General features: G+C 41.4%; 1 protein-coding gene across 1 annotated transcript in view; it reads left to right on the plus strand.

The window, feature by feature from the left end:
- The first annotated feature begins 1,380 nt into the window (after window positions 1-1,380).
- Window positions 1,381-25,834, plus strand: part of slc20a2 (solute carrier family 20 member 2) — a 52,008-nt gene continuing 27,554 nt past the window's right edge. The window contains exons 1-2 of the mRNA XM_084054244.1: window positions 1,381-1,563; window positions 22,358-22,427. The gene's annotated coding sequence lies outside the window, so the exon portion shown is untranslated. The remainder of the gene's footprint in view (window positions 1,564-22,357; window positions 22,428-25,834) is intronic.

Genomic DNA, 25,834 nt, shown 5'->3' on the forward strand with positions numbered 1-25,834 from the left:
TACTGTAATTGTCTGCGCCAGGCCGAAAGGCATAGCCGAGACAGGCAAAAGGCATGGCCGAGACTATGTTTTGCACCCTGTCCGTCCGTTTGTGTCTGTCCGTCCGTCCGTGGTTCCGTCTGTGATCAGCTAATCTCCGGCACCGTTGGCTTGATTGCAGCGAAACTGTGCACACACACTTTCTGGATGCAAAAGCAGAACCTCTGGCCCAAATTTGTCACATGGGCCTGTTATAGTGCCACCAGGAGGGCGATTTTTACAAAAAAAGAATTTGCCAGTACTTCTACAGATTTTGTCCAAACATCACACAAATCGGTACAAGGTATCTCTATAGTCATTAAACGAAATGGATCATTCAGATTTTTCATATTCCATCCTGATTGGCTAAAATTGGCTTCCAAAGTTTGCAGGAGTGGTCCGTTTCAAACTAAATGCCTCAAATCATGAACACAGCCGCAGTGTGCAATTTCCGTGAAATTTTGCACACACATTTCCACTAGGCCGAGGAAGAAATGCCACTTTAAATTGTTTTGCCACCCTTTAAACATTGCCCTATTAAAGCGCCACAGGACTTTTTTTAAATATTACTCCTACAAATGTTGTCCAAACATCACGCAAATCGGTACACATTATCTCTATAGTCAAGTGATCAAGACGGATCCATCTGATTGTTCCTATTCCATCCTGATTGGTGAATCAGTGTGCTGGCCCACAATAACCTACCTGACCTGGCGGAGACATGTGCTCCGAGGAGCACTTTTCTAGTTATCCCTGTTTTGTCTTTCGTCTAAAACAATGTCTTTATGAGCAAACAGTGCTTAATTAATAGGCTCACAGTAGCTGCCTTGGATGTGGTTCTGAAGCTTGTAGAAAACTAAGCAGGATAACACTGACTCCACTGGGTACAAATGTTCTTGTTTTAGGCAGGACATATTGAAGATTATCAGGTAACAGTTACAAATTAAAATTTGCCAGTCCAATTTGGCAACAAAACCGTATACTATGCCTCTTTTGGGGAAAATAATTGTAAAACTAAAATGAAGATAAATAATAATGATACAAATAATAGTAATAATATAATAATAATAATAACACATTTTATTTGTAACACATTTTATATTTGAACAAAATAATTTAAAAATAATAATAGTAAAACATTTTCTGAATAAAATTCAAATCAATGTTCAACTATACACAAATATATTATATGTGTGTGTGTTAACAAACCGTTAAGTTAAAACTTGTAAACATTATTATAAACGTGGACTTATACTGAAGTCCACTGACCGCCGTGACCGGAAGTCAAATGTTTACTCCAGCCGACTTGACGTGGGCTTCCAGTTTATGAGTCGTTGGAGGCGAGGCAGAGCTCTGTCTGGGGAGTGGAGAGTGTTGGAATCTTGACATTTTCGACAGAGAGCCACTGAAGTCCACGCGGCGACGACCACGGTGACGGGAAGGAAGCGTTCCGAAGGGAAGCAGAGAGCTGTGTGTGAGCGTGGGCACTAGTAGTAAGAACACAGAGGAAGCTACAGGCACGGTTTCTGCTCTCCCATTTCGCTGGTAAGTGAAAACCTTTGACTGATTTCCCTCGATGAGAAAAAGCTTAATTCATATGTACTCCATCGCGTGAGGATGTCGCTTGCCCTAAAAGAACGGATCTACAAGATCTGCTCTTTTTTTTTTTTACAATCGACACCGTCGTACTGCGGCGTTTAAACTCAGCTGTGTTGTACACAGTGTACAGTGAGTGAATTAAGAATCACCCGTCAAGATTCAACATGGTCACACTGTCGCACATCATCAAAATAACGTTCCCACATGGTGGCAATTTGACGTGAAACAATGTTGCAAGTGCTCCTACATACACACAACACGTTAATACACACACAGACACACACGACAACGTCGTGTTTTACACGTGCGTGACTGTAGTGGGATACTAACATTGTCCCCCGGGTGACCCAACCACCATTCTGAATGGTCTCACTTGTTATCTTGTCCTTACTATGTCCTAAAGGCGAGCCAAAGCTTGAGCGACCATTTGTTGATGGGGGTTGGGGGGGATTACAATGATGGTCGTGATCAAGATTCGATCGAATGCCTAAAAAAAATCACGCGAGTCTGTTTCTGTTGTGCTTTCCGTGCGCGTCCGATATACTGTAGTCAGTGTTGCCATATTGTGTGGGAGAAATAAGCAAAAGAAGCATCTATTAGGCCACATGAGCACTTAAAACCATCGGCTATTTACAAGCTCACAACGAGCTTGTAGATCTGCTATTTTCAAAAACTCTAGCAATAAAATGTGGAATATTTGAAACATGATAACAACACAAATGCTCCCTGTGGCACAACACATTTTCATGAAAATATTTGAGAACCACTGGTTTAAATTGTGAAGCAAGCCCAAATAAGCAACTACACTTTACAAACTTTACTCGTTTGTAAAGTGTAGTTGCTTATTTAGGCTTGCCTCACAATTATCAGCGACTTCGGGCTTGTTTTTCTGTAAAATCGCTTAAAAAACCGCAACCCGCTACTATACCAGGGGCTTTACTGAAAAACAAGGCCAAAGTCGCTTATGGTAAGCGGACATGGCAACACTGCGTCCGATATACTGTAGTAGCCTATATACCATTTGACGAGCAGACGGGGTCTAGGACTGGGCCTGCGCAGTGGGACACTGCACGACCACCCAACCCATCACACAATGTGCCCCAGTTCATCACCCATCATGTCTGTGTTAACTAGACCCCCAGGGAGGGAGGGAGGGGGGCTTTTAATGTCCAGGCTGTGGGCATAGCTCATAACTCATTGTCACATTATTGAGGTGGATATAATCAGTGGTGTAAAGTACATTTACTCAAGTATTGTGCTTAAATACAGGGTTTCCTGCAGGAAACCCTGTATTTCTTCAGTATTTCCAATTTTCAATTATTTTACATCTACTCCACTACATCTCAGAGGAAGATAATGTACTTTTACTCCACTACAGTTATTTGACAGCTTTGGTTAATAGTTACTTTGCAGATTCAGATAATCACAAAGCGTACATTAACCACTATATATATTTCAGCCATTTGAAAATAGCAGATCTACAAGCTCACAATGCGTCGCGGTGCAACGCATTGTGAGCTTTTAGATCTGCTATTTTCAAGAGATTTGTATTCATTTTGAACTTGTACTTTTACTCAAGTACATTTTGAATATTGGAATTTTACTTGCAACATGTGAGTACTTCTTCCATCACTGACTGGATATACTGTAGCCTATATTTCAATGTTTCATTGTAGTTCTATTAACCACTTTCACTTCAGTGACCCAGCAAAATTATCACATTTTTTCGATGTCAGCTATTTTTGAATATCCTTTTTATAGTATAAAAAAGGATGTCTGGGTCTCTCCATATAGTAGCATACACATCTGCAGCATTTACCAGACAAACAGACACAGTGGGGATGTTGGGTTAATTATTAATCTACCTATTCATGATAAGAAATGGAAGAACACTGAGGTCTTTAACTGCTATGTACAGTTTATAATTGTATTTCCATCATATTGTATGAGTTTGTGTATAATAGCTATTAAGGATTGGGGATTTCTGTCTAGTCTCGCCATTGTCACCACAAAGGCAAATATATGATAGATATGACAAGCTTATTATTATGATAAGATAAGCAATCTAAATAGTAAATACTACTTCCCTCTTTTACTCAACCTTTTATGCTTTGATTGCCCCAGAAAGGGGATGAATCTCTTGATTCTCTTGCATTCTGATTTATATATACCTATTACCTACATAATTACTTGAGGGAGTGACAGACATTACATAACCTGACTAGTGTGGCCGTTGGCATTCTATTCATCAATTCTGCAGTTTGGGTTATTATCACAGGAGAAGCTCACTGAGCCATGTATGTTGGGTAACAAGCAGGTTTTAGGAGTAATTAAATGTATTGGGATTAACGTGAATGTTATCACAGTATTTAGTAATTATTTACACACATGCACAACTTGTAGAAACTTAAAAACAAACCGGACGGTGCTGTAGTTATTGCATGGATTAAAGTTCTCAGTCGCCACGACTGATTTCATAGAAGCCAGCATGTCTTCAATGGAAGCATGTCATGCACCTAAAATAGCCAATCAGCTTGTAGATTGGCTATTTTTGGTTATCAGTTATTTTAAGATGGAAGAGTAGTGGCCATCTAGCAATAGTTCAGAAGAATCGTCCATAAACATGAATGGTCTCAGATATTTCATAAAAGTAAAGGTTAAAGCCTCAATCAGTGATTTCTTCAACTGGTTGGCTGTGTGTAGAACAGCAACAACATGGGTTTAGAATGATAATGCCTACGATAGTGCCTAAACAGCATCAAACATACTGGGTTAATTGTTTAGGAAACTATCTCCTTTCGCACTGTTACACAAATCACAGATTAGGACTTGGCCTAACAAAATGGTTCAGTCTGTCATAAGATTTTATTTTCCTTTATTCTATTCCATAGTTATTGAGAAATGTGTTTTAACGTAACTGGTTTTCTCTCAGAATGTATTTCCCCACAAAACATCTCTTTTAATGTGTCATAATCATTGTTTACTTTGAAAAGTGTATGCAGCTGTCTGCTTTGCAGTGTAAGACACATGACAGACAGAACCTGTTTGCGGCCAGCAACTAAGACACTCTTGTGATGCTACTACGTTTGAGAACAGAGAAAAATGTTACAAAAATATTTCCCTCTCTTGCGTTTGGTTGTACCGATTCAATTTAGCTTTTGACTGTACTTTGACCTGTCCCTCCTGACTGTCCTCCTGACTAATCTTTCTGAAAAACAATCAAGTTGGAATGATTCACTCCAAATTGCTAGTTCTGTGGTGACAGGGTGCAGTCACGACTTAGCCCACACTGTCAACACAGTCACATTTTTATGCTTGCTGTCCCATAAAACCGAACACTTCGTCATAATAAACACAGACGGCATAGTTAAGCAGCAGTTAAAAGTGCGGCCCCTCACTTGTTTGTCTTTGTAGTGGTGAGTTTAAGCTATTTGTGTGCTGGGGTGGAGGGAGCTTTTCATATGCATGCATGAAGTATGTGTACATTGTGTAATGTTTTCACGTAAAACAAGATGCCGAGAACGCAGAGTCAGACTAGTTTTGATGGGTGTGCGCCTGTGCGTGTTGTCTGTTGAGGACACGTGTGTCCGCTGTTGACAGTTCCTCCAGTTTCTGCCATAGCCCCTCCCTCCCAGTTAGCCTATGCTAATTTCACCTGAGGCCTCTCAGTGTGATAAGAAGGTCCACTGTGAACAGGCTGGTCACACGGCCTCATTATACTGGCCCTTCTTAAAAGTTGGCCCTTTTTCTTCTTACAACCATTTTGTGCTGTTTTTCTTCCAGGCCTGACAGACCTAGTCTTAGTGAAGCAAGTAACAAAAAAAGGCTTTCAACATGACATCTTAAAAAGCATTGTGCAGATAGTGATTTAAGTCTTGGCTAATGAATACTGTGCTAAACTCTCAGGTGTTTTGCTCGATTAGGTCATTGTTTTGGCAATTGACAGTTTTCATGAAGTGAGACCTCAACTGATGCTTTCTAACAAGTAAGAGGGAATGCCTGCATTTTTGTTTGGGCACATACACATTTCCTGTGCAGTGCCACTTGGCATTCAATAAGAATTGTTTTGATGACTGCTCAAAACATGACCTAAACCACCAGAGTGTTGCTTTGGGCCAACCGTAGGTCTGAACATTCAACTTTGAACTCTGTTACAAGAAAATTGTACATTTGCACTTAATTCATTCACTGCCAGATATAAATAAATCACCCACTGCCAGCGATTTTTTTTTAACTTACCTTTTCAACTAGTCACAGAATATTTATCTCCAGTATGATCGGACCAAGTGCCAACTGACGAGTGTACTCGTCCATGGCAGGCAATGAGTTAAGGGATTTGTTTTATTTTATTTCTTTTTTAAAGAAATGTTTTTGGCCTTTTCTGCCTTTATTGATAGTATACAGTCGACTGACAGGAAATGGGGAGAGAGAGATGCGGAGTGACACGCACCGCTACGCCAGCTGCGGGACTTTCTTTTTTTATCAGACATTTATCCTTCCAAAAATTAATACATCCGTTAAACTTTTCATGGATTTCTATGGGTCTGCTAGGTGTCATACAGTGGACATTGATAATGATCTACTATCCCCATCAGAAGTAGTCTAGTATGTGACTCGGGTTGGAAAGACGCAGCAAAACGATTTCTTGTTGCGCTTAAAGCACCTTATGTTGGCCAAATGGTTAAAATCAGGGTACGACAGATTTTGTTCGCATAAGGTTGATGTGCCCCTTTTCACTCCTGAACTGATTAAAAAAAAATATAACTAGAAAAAGTGCTCCTCGGAGCACAAGTCTCCGCCAGCAGACTTGTGTTGGGAATGTTGGGAATGTTCTAATTATTATGTTCTAATTCTTACAAAAAATAGAACATGTTACTGTTTTAAGAATGCAGCAGCAGCTTTATCAACTTCAACGTCTTTAAGTGGTCTAAGGCATCTCTTCTTATTGGTATTATATAATTGAAAATGTGACCAAGGACTTCTTTTCCTTGTGGTGTCAGCTGCTCGTCTTCGTTCTTTGTCATTTTCAGATGCGAGTGTTCTTCGTCTTTGTTTCTCAGCTTGGTCCTTCTCCTGTTGGCGTTGCGCCTTTGGTTCTTCATCGGTTTGCACATAATGATTAGCTTCTTCAGTTTGCATAATAAGAGTTAATTGCACTGTGTCATTAACTGTGATCTCAGTTTGTACTGGAATGTACTGTTCTTGATTAATCCTGTCTAAGCTATTTATAATACATATTGTGATGACACCAGTGTGTCTACATGATGTATTGCTCCGCCATTTCTCAGCCATTTAGTGATTATTCCTGTCTTACCTCACTTTGAACGAGGCAAAGACTCTTTCAAAGTGACACATGTATTTATAGCCCGTTATATGTCACTAGCCAATCAGATCACACTATTTCACCGTATTGTCAAGTGTCACGTGAGGCTCGACCAATGTTTGCTTGGCTGACGGAAAGTGAAAACAAGCTCTCCTGGCGGAGACAATAACATTTGTTTACAAATGGGGCATCACAGCAAATGCAGCGATGTGGACAAGACGTTCAAAATACAGAACCAGGCCATGTAGAGGTGGACATAGTTGAGCTGCAGCACCCTCTGGTGGACACATTTCCAGGCAGATTGATATACAGACATGGCTCATTACGTTTTCTACTCGCTGTTTAGTGGCACTCAGCTAAGAACCATAACCTGGAGGATGAATATGCTCCTAGAGGCAAAAATGACCTTGATCTTGCTGATGTAGAAAAATAAAGAAGCCAATATGGAAAACACTCTAGAGCCTGTACTGGTTTCCATGACGGTAGCTAGGGCCCCCGTGCAGGCTGGCCTGTCTGCCAGTGGGTGTGTCTGTCTCTCTGTGGGAGGCAGGGCAATTTGGCACCAGGGCTGGCAGTGCCACAGTCAGAGAACAGTCTGTCGCCGATCGGCCCACCTCACCCTCGGAACACAATCACACTGTTGTCTGAGCCCTTCTCCGCCATGGCAACATCACATGATAGGTCACAGACGGACAGCAGGGATCTTCGTGTGTGTGTGTGTGTGTGTGTGTGTGTGTGTGTGTGTGTGTGAGTGTGTGAGAAACTGTCTCATGTCTGCTTAGTTCCTTAATCCATGTTTTTGCTGCAAACCCGAGCAACGTTGATTATCACATTCCCACACATAGATCTGATAACGTTTACCCGCCAATCTGTCACTCGAGAATTGAAGCAAACAGAATGGCGCAAACAAATGGAATGTAAAGAGGAGTGGAAAGATAACAGGCATCCCTTAGTGTGTGTGTGTGTGTGTGTGTGTGTGTGTGTGTGTGTGTGTGTGTGTGTGTGTGTGTGTGTGTGTGTGTGTGTGTGTGTGTGTGTGTGTGTGTGTGTGTGTGTGTGTGTGTGTGTGTGTGTGTGTGTGTGTGTGTGCGCGTGTGCGCCCGCAGCTAATCTCCGGCACTGTTGGCCCTAACGCAGCGAAACTGTGCACACACTCCCTGGATGCCAGAGCAGAACCTCTGCCCCAAATTTTTCAGCTCGGCCTGTTAAAGCGCCACCAGGAGGCATATTTCTGCACACATATTTTTTTATATTACTCTTACAGATTTTGTCCGCAAATCGGTAGACGGTATCTCTATAGTCATGTGATCAAGACAGATCTGTCAGATTTTTCATACTCCATCCTGATTGGCTAACATGCCTCAAATCATGAACGCAGCGTTCGATATCCATGAAACTTTGCACCTACATTCCCACTAGGCAGAGGAAGAAATGCCACCCTTTTCACATTGGCCTGTTATAGCGCCACCAGCAGATCGATTTATGCAAGGCAAATCTTTGTAACAAAATGCCTCAAATCATGAATGCAGCGTCCGATTGCAGTGAAAGGCCTAGTAAGAAATGGCACCTGTTTCACATTGGCCTATTAAAGCACCTCCAGGAGGTCCGTCTGTGACCTGCGGGCTGCAGTGGCTCAGGGGTAGAGTGGCCGGGTAGAGTGGCTGGGTAGAGTGAACTGGAAACCACAAGGTTCCCAGTTCGATCCCGGGCTGGGGGGCTCCCCCAGAGTTACTGTCGAAGTGTCCTTGAGCAAGACACTGAACCCCTAATTTCTCCCGATGAGCAGGTTGGTGCCTTGCATGGTTTCCTCCTCCATCGGTGTATGAATGTGTGTGTGAATGGGTGAATGTAATGCACAATCCATGTAAAGCTTTGGATAAAAGCGCTATACAAATGCACCATTTACCATTTACAATAACCTACCTGACCTGGTGGAGACCTGTGCAGGTTTGGGTTGTGTAGTTACCTTGCCATGATGATGAATATTGGCGAGATTATATCTTCAGTAGTTTTTGTTATTTTCAAAAGAGTTGGGTTTGTAATTGGCAGAAACAACTTTGTTCGCATTCATTCGTGTGCTAAAAGTGTGACTTTGAGACCTATTTAACTGTGCAATTTAAGTGAACGGGGAGCATATATTGGATCATACATTTTTCTTCTACAGAGCTTGAATATTTCTTGTCAAAGTTTAATTATGCTTGAAGGTCAGGGAACACGAGGAACACATTATTACATGTGATGAAAATGCACATTATTGATAAAGATGTCAATAACATAGTATAAAAGAAATTCTCATGTGTTTGGATTTTTGAATGCATAAAAAATAACACTTCGAGCACTATTCTTATGGTAAGGGTGCTTAAAGTGCATGAACTGTAAAATAGGGTAAATGATAAACATGCCTGCCTATAATGAAAGGCATGTGCACAAACTGCAAGTGGAATCGGATGCCTTTTAGGGTACTGATTCTGAATAAGTTCTCTACGTTAATTATGGCTTTGACTCAGCAGCTGGTTGATATCGGCCTTCCAGTTATCCAAAATATCAGAGCTGGTATCTGCATTAACAAATTCATTTTAGACAATCTATAGTATTTCTCTCTCTCTCACGCTCTCTCTCTGTCGACTAGATTGCTTTATGGAGAGACTTGCCTTTTGCCTCTTAATATTATTGACTCATTATTCTGCTTTGACCTGGGGTTGCTTTGGGGTTTTGGAAAATTCCTGAGGGCAAAGTGCTAAGGGAAAGACTGAGAGGCATGGTGAAGAGGCCCTGGTTAGCTTTTGGGATCATCCACTCAGACCATGGAAATTACATCTGTGTCTCTGTTAGTTTATGTGTTGGGTGGAAACAAAACCACCCTGCTGCCAAATGTAAATCTCCCCCTATAAGGACCTATAAACTGTAGATCTTTTTGCTCGCAGGGAGAGAATAGCAAATCAGTATACATCTGGGAAGCCTATTTTTTTCTGTGATTAGACATGTAGGAAACTATAGGAGTGCTGCTGACTGGATAAGGGTAAGGATGATCATTAGATGAATTGTTAAGAATGGTGTACTATGTGTATGTACTTGTGTATGTACAATGCACGTGGGCATACATACATATACACACACCCAGACTCTGTGTGTAGACCCACCCTTGTCGACAAGGAACAACATGTCTATTCTCAAAGATTGGGAAACGGTGGGATGCCTTTTTTCTGCCCTTTATATTGACAAAGGTGGGAAGAAGTGTTTCTAAGCTTGTGTAGGTTGGGTTGTTTGAACAGGTGTGTGACTGTGTGTGCACGTGCGTTTGTAGATCTCATGTCACAGTGCCATACAGCATGGGACTAAAGGCCGCGTCAAGAGTGTGTGATGAATGAAGAGCCCGTGAAAATTTAAATTGTTTTGCGTAGGCCAATAGGTGTTCACTCTACGGGTTTTGTCAGTGAGTGTGTGAAAGGGGCTGGGTTCCATGTAAGGACGAGCAACTGGCTGGCGTACTAGTCACTGGACAGCCTCATGTGACACTGCTATTTCTAGCCCAATCATTCCACCTCCCCTCGGCCTTTAGCAACAGAGAGCGAGTGGTGGTTAGATATGTGACACCTCACAAGAGGGGATTGTGGGTTGTCACTCAGGGAATGTATCTAGTGCTATCTAACAGTACTACCAGGTAGCTTGGGTTCCAACGTGTTACTATTCATTCTCTGTCTGACTTACATGGTTGCTTTACTCAAATGTCGACCTCAAGTACTGCTGATGCCGGAGTTGCCGTTTTTACTATTGTCCTGTCAGACTTTAGAGAGTTGAACAGGCTATGGATTTATTTATTTATTCATAAAACATTTATTGTATTTTTTTAAGGTGGTGCCACATTTTTGTGTCTTACAGTGCTCACGAGGGTCAGTTTTGCCGATTGACTTGATAGATTTTTGTTCACGGCATGACAAACGCCACTATTGTATTCGGGAATAAAGGGAGGTTCCACAGCGCCTCAAGCCAAAATCGGGCTGGTCATGTGCATCTCTCAGGAGCAAGACGCATATAGTAGGTAAAAAGAAAGCACTGGAGCAACTCAATTGGAGCCTTTTCTTTAAAAGAGCAGGGTGCGAGACAGGAATGACAACGTTTCGATCAGTTACATCTTCGTCAGGTCATAGCTGATGACCTGACGAAGATGTAACTGACATCGAAACGTTTAGTCAGGGCTGAAACGTAAAAATTCTGGGAAGTATGTTTTGCTGAATTGTGGAATAAGACAACCATCTGTTTTCTCACCATATCTGAAATCAGACCTGATGACACACCACGGTTGTACTGTAACCATACTCCAATCATAACTACAGCCAGTGCTGTCGTCAAACCATGAATACGTCTATATAACACTATTGGCAGCCGTTTTCAATGACCATCATCAGTCGAGCTTTGTTTTAGACCAATTTTATACTCTGTCTAATCTTTCACTGGTATATTTTTCACAATAACCATTCCACATCACAGACCCTGGGGAAAAGATGGGCCAAGTGTAGAATAAACAGGTGTCATATACCCAAGAAGAGGTAATATTCCAGGACAAATGCCTGGCCAAGAAGTTATGGAAGCCAATAATTCTATTTATTTTAGAATTCCCAGGGTACCAGGCACTGACCAGGTGTTGACATCTACATAGAATTTGCCACGTGTTCACAGAGTGCGCACGGTCGCACGCGCGTGTGGCGTGTGCACACACAGGGCTTGAGAGGTGGGTCTGAGCTAAAGTCAACAACATGTACATTGACACAAACTGACATTTTCTGACCTTCAAATACACTACACCATACATCAAAAAAATCTCATAATGCCATTATCTGCCCATTGAACCTCGAAGTATGGGAGAAGCATTAGACGATAGGAGTCAGTGTCACAATTCCCTAAATCCACGATTCGATCTGTTTATTTTTAGGTTTGTAAACTTTTTAAATCCCACTGACAAAAAAATAGGTGGTGGTTGGTTGTTGTAAAGTGCCCTTCTGATATGTAGTGGGTCTTCTTTTAACCCATTAAGACCTGAGGCCGATTCTACAAATGCCTTCTAAATTAGTAGTTCTCAAACCTGCTATTGAACACCCTTCACATCTGTGTAAAAAATCTAAACATTTGAACCAATGAAAAGTATTAAAAAGCGCCTCAGACCAAAACTCCCAACTCCATTGGATCCTCAAACTGTCCGTCAAAAACAAACAACTCCCCCCTCTCCTCTACACAGTGCTGCTTTCACATCATTAGCAGTGCGCGTTGCGCAGTGAACGAGGAGGAACACGTAAACAGACTCCCCGTAGTCTGTTAAAACTATGCAGTGTACCTGTTTATCAAACTTAGCACTGACGCTAATGTTATGAAAACAAGTAATTATATTTCTAAAATCTATGAAGTGTTTAATGAGGAGAGCATTGTGATAAGAAGAAAGACGTTCATAGCATTTCTGTCGCGCTAGTGTTCTACTACCTCTTTGCAGAAGTTATTGTAATATTTAAAGTCCTGTTTATTGTTGTAGGCCTATATAATAAGTGTCATGAAGCATCAGGGCATTAATTCATACGTTGTTGTGATGCATTGTGAGCTTGGAGATCCATTGTTAGCTTTTGGGAATCTGTACCCTTTTGAAACCTCTCTCTCAGCAGCGAGTGGAGCTACTGTTGTTTGGACACCTAACTCCATTTCAGCTTGATTTCTGCTCGTCTGAAACTACTAACTCCAATCGCGCTGGGTAAAGTGTTGATTTACCCGCGATTTGGGTAAAGTGTTGATAATATAATGACACATGCAAGTATCTCACAATATATACAGTCACTATACCAACTTTGATGAGGTAGTATTGCTTTGTTTTAAAAATATAAGGTTTTCTTCATTTTCTGAAAAACGTATATTTTGTTTTTTCGTTTCCTGAACAATGAGCGTTTTGGAGTTAGCAGTTTCGCGCTGGACAGCAGAGATATATATATATATTAAAAAAAATACTCTGATGCTTTCCCGGTTTTAATTACTTAACTGCAGTGTGCATTCTTCACATCAAACAGCAGGTGCTAGTAACAATTTGACTTTCGATTTTAAAGTCACGATTTTGATCAATTGATCATTATTTTTGTTGATTTGGATCTATTTTCCTGACAACCACTATAAGATTGGTGTGTTGTACTTTAGGTCAAAACTAGACCTTTTATACTGTTTTTTTTCTCTTCTGTTTGTACAGTAGTACATAGTAATGTTTATATGTGCTCTTTTTTGGGCGGTGCAACCGCCCCTATATGTGAGGTTTGGACATCGATCCAAATTGCACCCCCCCAACCCTGCGCTGTGATTGGCCAGTGTACCCCCGTAACCCTGCACCGTGATTGGCCACCATGACTCTATTCAGGACTGTGATTGGCTAGAAACACATGACACATGTGCATAGCCCTATAAATAGGACTATGCACACATATGGTTTTCTTTAAGTGAATCACTTCCATCACTGTGACGACCACTGTGACCACACCGCCCACTTCACACTGGGTGTGATTTTTGTAATGTTGCTTATTTTCTGTATGGCGACTACGGATTGGAAATTGGCATTCTTGCTAAATCCGGTGTATTTACCAAGCATTTTATGTGTGGTGTTCATTAATATGCGCTGTCCCGTCGAAATAAAATAAAAAAATAGATAACTAAATGCTATGAGGACCAATTTACTTGAACGTTTGAACATGCAATCTGTACTATATACAGTCAGGTATATCTGGTCTTCCAGTTCAACAGTTGAAGGTTGGTTGTCATCAAACAAACTCCCATTAGTTCTGCTAAATAAAGCATGGAATTCCTTATTTGCTAGACCCTGCACGCCTAGAAAGAGACCCTCAAGGCAAGTCAAATGTGGCTGAATAAGTATAATAAAAAACTAATAATTCATACAATGTCGTATGCCTGTGTTCAGAGCCGAAAATAGCAGATCTACAAGCTGCGTGTGAGCTACATTGGCTATTTTTGGCGTGGGACACTGTCATACGACTACGTACAATATAAATCAGGCTTTACGGCCCTGTGAGGGGGGCGGGTCATTGGCTGCACCCCTATGTAATTCTTCTGCTGTGGCACCATGCTGTTATGACTGGAGGTGATGGGTGGAAAACTCTCAAGGAAATGATTTGGTCCCACAGGATTAAAGATGACCCCCTTGTAAACCCCCCCCTCCCTTCACAGTCCCCGGAACACAAGCAGACCACCTGTCACAGTGGGTTTCCCTCAGAGTGTAGCATGCTGCCACAGTGCCACAGCAGCACTTGGGACACTAGCAGCATGTGATTTGAAATGGATGTCCATAAAGTCAGCACAGATTACTAACTTCAAGCATACCTCTCTTCCAATGTAAAGTAGTTAGTGGATACAAATTTATTTCAAAGCTGTCTATTTTACACCTGGAAAATCAAACATCTTGCCATCTTGTAATGGCTTCTAATTTCTGGGGGGGGGGTTCATGCTGAGAAAACTTGCCCAGATGTACAGTATATAATGCCCCTAGAATGTTGTAATGCCCCCTTTGACAAATGTATGAATGGTTCCAATCTGAGATCTTCTGTAATAGTCTATTCATAGACTTGGAGCAATGGTTACCCAGTGCCATCTAGAGTAGAAGTAGAAGAACATTGTTTAAAAATAATAATAATAATTAAAAAGGTAAAGAACACATTTTCGTGAGTCTTAAAAAGATGTTAGAGCCCCTTCCTGGGGGTCCAGAAAAACCTTGACAATTGGAAAGCATAGAAGTGGCACCAGGTTGTAGTGTCAAGTGTTGTATGCTGCATGCATCTTACATGGTTGCCTCATTGTACCCCTGCTTTTGAATTCATTCATTGTTCTACGAACATTTGTATGGACATTTCTGAAATATCTTTCCAGGAGCAAAAATAACATCTCATTTCCTGTGGTGAGGACAGACATTGCCAAATTCCTCCGATACTCTTACAGTATTTTTGTTTTCATTAACGACCAGTGTTATTTCCGTTGCTTTTTAATAACAACAACTAAGGCTGTGAGAAATGCCAAGACTTAAATGCAACAGTGGATATTCAGCCGTCGGACGGCATTGGCAAAGTAAGCAGAACCTTGCCTTCACGTTGAGCATACCATACCCATGCCTAAACCTATAACTCTCTTTAACCTTATTTTAGAACTGTGATGGAATCTTTCTTACCACAGTGAAAAATATTTCAGTCCAGCAGTTAACGTGTTTTAAAGCTGTAATCAGGAACTGTTATAGTGAATAAAACATTATTTTGACCAATCTGTATGGGGTAGTATGTTAATACAATATAACAAGCACGTCTGCAGTGGTTGGAGGTGTTCTCCCTGCTCTTAGACCCTGTGGTTGTGGGCGGGTAAGAACACTAATGGATAACAAGTGCTATTGCCTGAAGCTCAAATCGCAATATCTTAACTGCCCAAGCGGTTGTTCCGCTTTGCTCACTGGTAGACATTTTGTCTTCTGCGCAGTAGTCTTGGAAGACTGACTGAGATTTGTATGTACATTTTTTACAGATACTGACATTGTATATCTCTGTCAGTTTTTGTGGACGCCCCCCCAAAAATAAATAAATAAATAAATTATGTTACCTGTTGCTTGTGTTCTGAAATATTCCAAATTGTTCAGTAAAGAATTGTTTCAATCCTGTCTGTGCATGAATGTCACTGTATTTCTTCCCTTCCCATTGATTGTAATACCAGCTTCCACCTGCTGCAAGAGCCCCCCTACACTCATTGAGGATGAGGAATACAGTGAAATTCAGGCACAGATTGGATTAAACCTGCTCTTAATTGAACAATACGGGATATTTGGGGGGTCCACCAAGACTGACAGAGATGTCAGGACAGAATTGATAAAAAAATGTTAAACTCTTGTCAGTCTTCAAGGCTACCCGTGCTACAGACCCGAGTTGCAATCCCATAAATCTTATGGATTGCAACTTTAAATGAGACAAAAAGCATCACATAACCACATTTGTACGGTAATGCAGTCATTTTCCCATCACTACTTATACCTAAACATTAACAGTGGTTTACATGGTTAACCAAAGAAATGTAATAGAAAATGCATCACATCCCAGCCCTACTTGTATGTAAATGTTACCATATTTTTGTATTGAAAAGAAAAATCCCCTTGTGGGAATTGGAAGCAATAATTTTGAGTGTCGGTGATCCTAGGTTTGACATTATCACTACACCACAACGACCAATTAAAGAATTTGGGTGTGGAATTGTTCCTAAGCTAAAACCATTTAATTGGTTGGGGGCTCACACAGAATGACAGATTATCGGTAAGGCTCATAACGACCAATCAGACTGAATAACATTTTCACACAGTGCTAGAGGGCTGAATATTCACCTCCTGTATCTTGAAGATGTCAAAAGGATGTATATCTTTCCATTGTATGGGAATTAAATTGCAAAAACTAAAAACACATCTGGCTTATATGGGATAATTTATTATTATGGGGTTTCTTGACTTGGCAGGTCTTACTCTTCAAGAACCAAAGTGCTCTCACAAATTATGAAATTAGTGCTCTCACAAATTATGAAATTATTTATAAGAAATAAATATCTGCTGCACAAGCCACCCTTGATATGATTTACCAAGTCGCATTTGCAAGCTGCTGTAGTTGTCGTGTGAAATTCCCTCCCATATTGTGACTGCTCTAGTCAGTCTCTCTGTGGACCTTTAGCCACAGCTAATGCTAGCTGACACATTTTTGAGCATTAATCTGCATTTTCACCTAGAATAACAGTCTCAAGGTAATCCGCTGACTCAGTGACTTGTAGGCGTAATCCGACAGGCCTCATCCCTCTGTCGAGCGTGTGCACTACGTACGCTATAGGCAGCAAGCTCGTGGACAGTCTTAAGCCTGTGTGTGTATGTCCTTCAGATGGTTGTCTTGCCTGGCATTCCAGCAAAGTGGTGGTCGCATACATACAGTAGGCTCCCATATTACCGTTGTCCCCCCAGTATGGGTGCACAACAGCAACCCTAATCAAAGGCAATCCGTAATGCTGTTAGCTGGTCATGTGCTGGAAGCCAGGATTAGGAACGGGAGCGGGCCGCTAGAGCCAGCTTAGATAGCTTTTTCACTCTCTATTTCACTCACTAACTCATGCCACACAAATACTCAAACACACATAACATGTAATAACAGAGATGTTCCCTTATTGTACTCACACAAGGTTCAGCTGAAACAAATCCAGGCATTGTCTCACACAAACTAAACACCCTAAACATGATAACCACCACAGACAACCAATGAATCACCTCTCTTATCAGGAAACGCCAAACCACAATTAATTGTCCCACAATTTCTCTTTTGACCCTCATTCTCATAGACTCTGCGGCTTGTTTTCTTTTCGTGCACTCTCCAATAACGGCACCCACATTACCCAAGTAAATGAATATGGTGAGGCCTGCCAACCCACCAGATGAATGCTATCCGGAATGGCGAAACGGAGGTAGGGACATTTGAGGGTCCTTTTCCAGTGCCTTTGTTAACATTAACCCTGGTGGTCCCTATTTTGGGCAAACAAATGACAATTATAAAAAAAAAAAGTACTCAGAATTTGTGATTTAAATGTATTTATTTTCAAAGATATTCTACGGCTATTTTCGCTATTTGTCGTACAGTGAAGTATAGGGCTGAAATGGTTAATTGAGAGACGAGGAGTTGGTGAGCAAGTCAAGCCTGGAAGGAGAGGACTGAAATGGATTTCCGGGGGTATCCGTGCCAGTGTTTATTAACCACTTTAACCCTGGCCTCCCAAATGTTCAAATGTTTTTCACACTTTTCAACAATAGCAAAACTAGCAGATCTAAAAGCTCACAATGCTCTGCGATGTGACACATTGTGATCCAGCAGAATAGATTGGCTGGTTTAGCTATTTGTCATACAATTCATTATATGGGTCATAAGTGGTTAAAGAAGTAGACTGTTGTATAGTAGAATCAAATCAGAGCTTCCACTACTTACATGTTCATCCATCACCTTGACTAACTGGGTGAAAACAATTAGGCTATCAGTCTTTCCCTATCATTATGTAAAACAGACGCACATGGCATGAATCGCAGAGCAAGACTGTGCCCAAGACGAGAGGGAGAGAAGAGTGAGGGGGAGCAAATGCTACTTACAAAACTAAAAACGTCACAAACCACTTATTTTCTACAATCTATGGAATGCAATGCACTCATTTCTTTGGTTCCAGTCACCCTATATTATCTACTGGCATGACCAAATCTATGGGGATGTCATGACACGAAAACCTGAACATCACTGACTAAGGTTATGGGATTAAGATGTGCTAAAGCTATTTATTTTTAATTACAAGTGTCTGCGTTTCCTTTATCCATTGTTTATAAATTGAAAGCCCACCAATGTTTCATAAATGGTCCAGCTAGGTTCTGTCCTAGTCTTGTTAGCATCATTGTATGATTTTTGCCAGTGTTTTTTTTTATCAGAATTCCCGATCTCATATTTATACTGATTATCATCCGTTTCCGATTGCTAACCCTAGAAATAAGTACCCTATTTTGGACATTTAAACATCTAACACACACACACACACACACACACACACACACACACACACACACACACACACACACACACACACACACACACACACACACACACACACACACACACACACACACACACACACACACACACACACACACACACACACAAATGCATGTCATACAGTATGTGCCTGTTTCTCAGTCACTTAAATAGATGTCCACGTCATACCAATAGGGACACAGTTCTTGACACTTCAACACTTCTGGAAGGAGCTGAAAGCTTGCCAATCTCACCTGAAACCAGAGAGATGACCTCAAGAGTATTAATCAGTATTTAAACATAATGCTTACCCAACAACACCAAAAAGCCTGAGGGGGTTCAATGTTTTTTTTGTTGGCCTCTTTTCTCCAGCTAAAGTCGTAGGCCACTAGGGACATGAGAGCAGCAGACTGTGTGGTGCATGATTGTAATTTGTCCATTCTTGTTATCGTTGCCTTATACTGAAGAGTGGGTATGATGACTGGCCGATGAAGGCACACTTGCTTGCAGTGACAGAAAGAAAACTGATCCCCAGTTAGTTTAAAGGTTATTTTGTGTTCAGATGAAATAATTGATTTTATGGAAGGTCTACTGACTTGTAGCCCATTAATATTAAAGGTAGTGTTAGTGATTTTGTTTTGGTTAACCTTTTTTTTTTGTTAAAAAGTTAACGCTCTATATTCTGATACTAATCACTGTTAGAGTGTTTGTTCAGTTGCAGGGGTCTCCCTGTCTCTCTAGCTCTTTGATAAACAGAAAATAGTTGAAATCAGGTGGATTGCCAATTTCATCCAATCAGGAGAGAGTATACTCTCTCCTGATAGTGTTCCAATTTTGTCCGCTCATTTCTGTGTCATCACTACTAATTTCACTTGTTTATGCAGTATGCTGCATGAGTTCACTCTCCTGATTAGATCAAATTGGCATCCTTACCTGAAAATGCCTTTTCTGTTTACTGAAGAGCCGGAGAGAAGGGGAGACCCCTGGCCATGTTACTGAACAAACACTATAGCAAATGATTACTATCACAATATAGAGCTCTTCAACACTTATTTTAACAAAACAATATCACTTACTGCACCTTTAATAACTGACAATTGTTTGAATTTGTACAATTTGCCATTGTAATATAGCTTGTGCTTATCGGAAGTTCACTCATAAATCCAGATCCTCTGTCTGCCTAAATTATTATTGCAAAACGGCAATAATATTTTTTTCATAATATGCACAATTTTGGGGCTTAGTACAACATAAGTTTTCTTTAGTGAGGCAAATTGTAGACTTCCCTGCCTAATTCTTCATCACAGCCAACTTGACTTAAATGCAGCCGCAGGTCTCTTCTTCTAGGTAAAAACATAATGTCATAAGGACTGTCTGGGAAGTTGCAATGTCCTATTTGAATTAGAGCTAAGTCCTAAGTCCCAGTTTTGTGTCTTGTGTTCCAACCAGAGGCTTTACTTGCTCATTTTATTTCTAAGTTAACCTTTTTTTCTTTCCTATTGTAGTCTCAGCAAATGAGATGCCTACATTTGTAAACAAACTAGTCACAGGCAGTCCCACATTATATTTAAACATTGTTTGTCTGTATCATAAATGTTTGAATACAATATCCAGATAGACCTTTGAATGATGCCATCGATCAGGAATCAGCAATGTCGAGCCTGTGTGAAGGATTTATAAGGATCACTGCCTGATAAGCTGACTTAGTGCTGCAGTGCAGGGCAGGCTCATAGCTGGAGATGACAGGATACTAGAATGTATGAGAGAGTTTATGGATATGGCGTGCATCTGCTTATGCGTGCATACTGTGTCTTATAAAGCACCCTTATACTTAGTTGCGTGTTGTTGGTGAAAATAGCCTATCTACAAGGTCCGCATCACAATGTGACGCGTTATGAGCTTGTAGATCTGCCATTTCCGGTGCACAACACTGCATGCAGCGAAATAAATCAAACCTTTATAGACTGTGAGCAACACATTAGTGCTGAGACTGACATGCTTTTTGCACGCTGTTGTCATTCTTCAGGGACCCCCTTCCCTTGCCTGTGGAGCTTGACTCATCTGTGTGTGTGTGTGCGTCAGGGTTCTAGGACACAGTGCCCCCCTGCTGTGTAAAATAGTTAAAAGCAGCAGGTGCAGTTGACGCAGATAGGATTTTTTAGCAGGCATGGCAGGGAGAGGGGGGCGAAAGGGCGAGAGTGTGAAAGAAAACAGGAGAAAGCCACAGGCATTCAACAAATGCAAACTGAGACCTCTGTCCATTGTGATTTGTGAATTTTCAAATCCCCCCTCCTTCTCAGAATCAAGCATGAGCCTCCGTAATGCACCTAATGAGTGATGTTATTGTTAAAGGCGTGTTTGTCAGTTAAGACCTGACACGAAAATTTGCTGAATTTGTGAGGTAGAATGTGTTAGCTTGCCATACGTGTTGCGGGGGGTGTACTGTGCTTGACTGTTCTAGGTTATTTTTTGCATCATACACATACAATGCATAATGTTCAAAAACTTTCTAAGAGCCCTAGTGTTACCTTTTTGTTTATCCAACTCATTTGGGGAAAAGCCCATTCTGTGTTATAGTAAGTAAATACTGCAGCACAGTCCTTGTGGCTATAGGCATCGTTGCCTGTTAAGCAGATGTGAACGACTGCTGTAAGAGAAATGGACAGAGAGAGAGAGCCTGCCCTCTTGCCTCGCATGCGTATTTTCTCAGAGATGAGCTTGCTGAGAGATACCAGCGTCTACTCCATTGTGTTGTTGAGAGAGCCGCTGTCAGTGCCTGTCTGTCTGCTCAGACCAAGCTGGATAAAGGCACACTGTTCATGTTCTCTTTGAAAGAGGGGCAATTGTAACTGAGAGAGAAAGGGAGAGAAACTAAAGAGGTGGCCTCGGGCCAAGTAATGGTGTTGATAATGCGCGGATGTGCAACAGGCCAGTGTGTTAGGAACTGATTGGTTGACCGCAACATTTTCACTGTTTTAATACCTCGCAGTAACCTTGCATCACAGAGGGTTGTGCAATCCAGGGCTTTTCCCCAAGGACTCTCCGCTCATTCTACTGTTGCCGTTGCGCTTAACAGGTGCATCAACATGTACACTCTCCAAATGTGCTTATTTTAATCATCCACCAATAACCCCTACTCCGAAGTGTTACAACGCAGTGGCAGTGGCACACTGAAATAATTAGTGGACGACAGAGTGCTCTAAATGCCCTTGATCCGACTGCATGCCTTTTCTTGCTGTGATACGTACTACATACGCACACACACTGGTACACCTCTGTGCCTGATTTCCCCCCCCCGCCCCCATGGCTATCTTCCTCTGCAGCCATTGGCTGCCACCCCTCCCGTCTGCCCATCCTCCCTGCACACAGCGAACCAGTCAGTGGTACACCCCGGCCCTCTGACGGTTTGTCATTGGCCGCCATGTGCTGTGATGCAGATGCGGACTCCTTTTCTTTAAGAGGCAGTCTAGACTGGGATGGCTGTGCTGCACTCTCTCTCCCTCTAGTGTGTGTGTGTGTGTGTGTGTGTGTTGACTTCTCTCACTCGCTCTCTCTCTCTCTCTCTCTCTCTCTCTCTCTCTCTCTCTCTCTCTCTCTCTTGCAACACCACCACAACCTGCTGATTCCTCCGGCTATCACCAAACCATTCGCTGCCCACCCCCACTCCACCTCTTCTCTCACTCAGCCGCGGTCTCCGAACTCCCCTCTCTCCTCCTCATCTTGTTTCCTGTCAATCACGTGCTCGTCCCCGTTTTTATTGCCGTATCCATCTTTCCCGTTTTCAACCATCCATCTGTGCGTGTGTGTTTCCCCTCTCACACAGTCACTCATCACACACATCATCTTCCCACCGTCTGCCAGGAGAGTGAGGTGGCACACTACATGACACCAAGGTGAGTAGAACTGACTGTCAGGCTCGTTTGTATTCCCGTCTGGCTGCCTCTGCTGTTTTTTTTGTTACTGGTTCTTTTTGCCTCGCACAACCTGTCTCTGACTTTTAAGTTGGCAAGCGTGTTTTATCAAGATGTGTGCAGCCTGTGTCCTTGGAAGTACGCAGGTGTGTGCATTAGTGCATAATATACATGGGTTACATTTTCCATTGTAACCTTACGGGTCCATTTGTTTAAATTTGTTCACTCAGAGTTAAATTAACACTGAGGATTTTACTGTGTGTGCTTCAGCTGTCACAATTGTCACATGAGTCATCAAATGACTGCATGTTGCCACTTCTGAACGTGTCTGCTTGACAAGAGGTGGGCACTGGGCAGTGACGAAGTGGACCAGGCAGGATTTGAGTTGGGGTGGGGGGTTGACAAAGATGATGATGATGATTATGATGATGATGGAGGGCTGTATCGTTCATCAGGGCCCCCCATCAGTGGGTGGGAAGTGCAGACTGTTGTTCGTGACGCGGCAGTTCACACCACCAGCTGTGTTTGTGATGCAGTGGCATTTCAGGCAGATTAATAAGTAGGTCTGGACTACGGCAACTCAAACAAGTAATTTTATCGGAGGGATAGTGGCCATTTTAAATAAATGGCTGGAAGGGCTTTCCTGTTGACAGTTTGGTATAGTATGTTGGACACACTTTCACGAAAGGTTAATGTTGTAATAAGACAAATATAAGCTTCCGGTTAATATAGTGCCAAACCAAAATGGTTGCTTTCCATGAGGTAGAATCTCTACTTTTCTTTCTTTCTTTTCTTTTTCTGTAAAATGTTTTTGGCTTCATTGCTACATTACATCATTTCAAAGTTGCACTCGTGGATTATTTATGAATGATCCATTTATAACAATTATAACATTATTTGACGGACGAAAAAAAATCCTGCACATCTCATTTTCTGATGTGTGTTTAAAGAAAAGGAGGGAAAAAACATGTTTACTCTGATACATGTGACATCGCCAGCCGCTTCTTTACACCTGACATTGAGGAGTTTCACCAGTTGGGCGTAATCATATATTATAATATATCTAGCCGCCGCCACCTATTCATTTCAGTGATAGTTGCTCACCAGAGCATGAAGCACCCGGAAGTACCTCTACTTCCTGCATTGGCTCCAACATTGGAGCCAATAGAGCAGGCGAGGCGCACTAGTGTTTCAGATGATAGAAGCATGCACAGTGTAGTGTTTTAAATGCGGAAGTCTTGCAATCCCAGATTTGACCATCAGGCGACGGCAGCATCACTAATCCACCGGTTCTGGGGGCTTGGGGCGTAATGCATGCGGAGGAGCACACTGGCCTTCCCAGTTCCACTCCCTGCTGAGGAGGCCTTGACCAACCTGTAGGATTCGCAGATGCATCAACAGAGATCACCTTCCACCCGGCTTCTTACTGGAAAAACACAGCCACTTGGTGTTCAGTGGAATGTCTGGCCAAGCCGGATGTACCGTGGTGGATTTTAACCCATTAAGACCTGAGGCCGATTCTAATCAGTAGTTCTCACACTGTTTTTGAATAGCCAACGCTAAAATCTAAAATAGCAGATGCTTTCCCGGTGGACAGGAACTTTACCACTGCACCACCTGGACGCCCCCTGGCATTTATTTTAAAGTCTTTTCTAATCACATCTCATGGAAAGGGCATGGTTCAAACCTTCATAGTAGCCTATCCATCTTCCGAGAAATGAACTTGGCAGCAATTGCAAGCTTAAAGTGGATTCATTATTTGTGGAGTGTGGGGGTATGAGGTGTCATGTCAGCGGTTCAAAGCCACAAAAAGTGTTCCGTGAACTTGACTTCTAGGATTCCACAATGACATGAAGAGTGTCAATATTTTTCACTGAGTATCATAGGAAGGAGCATTTCACACATGCTTGTCTAATCCAGTAATGGTTCTAAACTCCTTTTGTAATGGCTGACTCTGGCCTATAGGCCGACAGAATAGTTTGATGGACTATGCTGTTAAAACTTAAAGGACATTTTGATTACAGTACACAAAGTGTACTGTAATCAAAATGTCCTTTAAGTTTTAACAACTTTATAGTCTATCACAAGTGTATACCAGGTATAAAAGAGTGCTTCTCACGAATTGCAGTTACATAAGAATAAGCATGAAAATTAGAGTAAAAGTATTACATTTCAAAAACAAATATCAAATGCACAATGTGACAGTGTACAACTTACACTTAATTTATATATATCAGTGTGATTCATATAATTGCACTGCATATAATTAGGGATAATTAGGGATGGACATTTGGACCTTTTTTTTGGTAAATGTTTAACCTTTGGACCGTCTATGACATCATATCAATAAATAAAGTTGATGTCCTATGTTTGGACAGTTCAAATAGGGCCTAAAACATTTATTGTAACATACATTAGTTCGTCTACATCTCATTCTGTAAGGTGGTTTTCTTCTCCTCAAATGTTTTTTCTTTATTAGGTATTGTAAAATATTGCATGAGGAACAATTCTTTATTAGGTATTGTAAAATATTATATGAGGAACAATTATAGATTATATTGAAGTGATTTGTTCCATTAATATTCTGTTAATATTTTATTTACTTTCATATGACTTAAGTTCGGTTATTAAGTCCTAAATGGTTAGTGACACACATTCCTGTTAAATGGTCAACAGTTAACTTGTCCCATCCCTAATAATTAGTATTAATATTCTTTCAAAACTGTACACTATATAGCCTATAACCATCAAGGTTAGAATTGGTTTCAACTTTTAAAGTACATTTCCTGTACTCACAAGTACATGACATTCCAAATACATTCCATTTTCTAAAATAAAGATGTGTTTTTGATTGGAATATTTTTCAGCATCTTTTTCCCTCTGATTTCACTCTCAATGTTTATCCTCACCACTAAATTAGCTATATACTATACCTTCAAATCCTTCATTGGTTAATTGAAACATACACATCCTTGTGTATGTTTGATAATGATAATGATAATGACGATGGTGTGTGTGAAAATGAGCCTGTGTGAATCCCATCTGAAGCAGGTCACAGTGAGGGATAACTGCCAGAGTAACCACTGAGCAATGCAGGGGCACCAGTCGTGACTCGTTGCTACAAATCCAGTTTAATGTGTTCAGCATGGAGTGGCTTTGTGTGACCTTTCTCGGTTTAGAATAGTCCTGCTGTCAGCTGCGGCTGTCATGTTTAGTTTCCTCATTTAGCCCATTTAGACCGGGAACCCCTATACGTTACTATACCTTTCAATCCGGGTCCCCCCCCCCACCTCATGACTTGTTATGCATCCATATCCATGTAAATACTTTTGGAAATATTAATTTGGGTTAGGGTTTCATCTTTCAATATAGCTCGTTTTCAATTATAA

This window comes from Gymnoscopelus microlampas, assembly GCF_963454915.1.
Source record: "Gymnoscopelus microlampas genome assembly, chromosome: 4".
NCBI classification, from domain to species: Eukaryota; Metazoa; Chordata; class Actinopteri; order Myctophiformes; family Myctophidae; genus Gymnoscopelus; species Gymnoscopelus microlampas.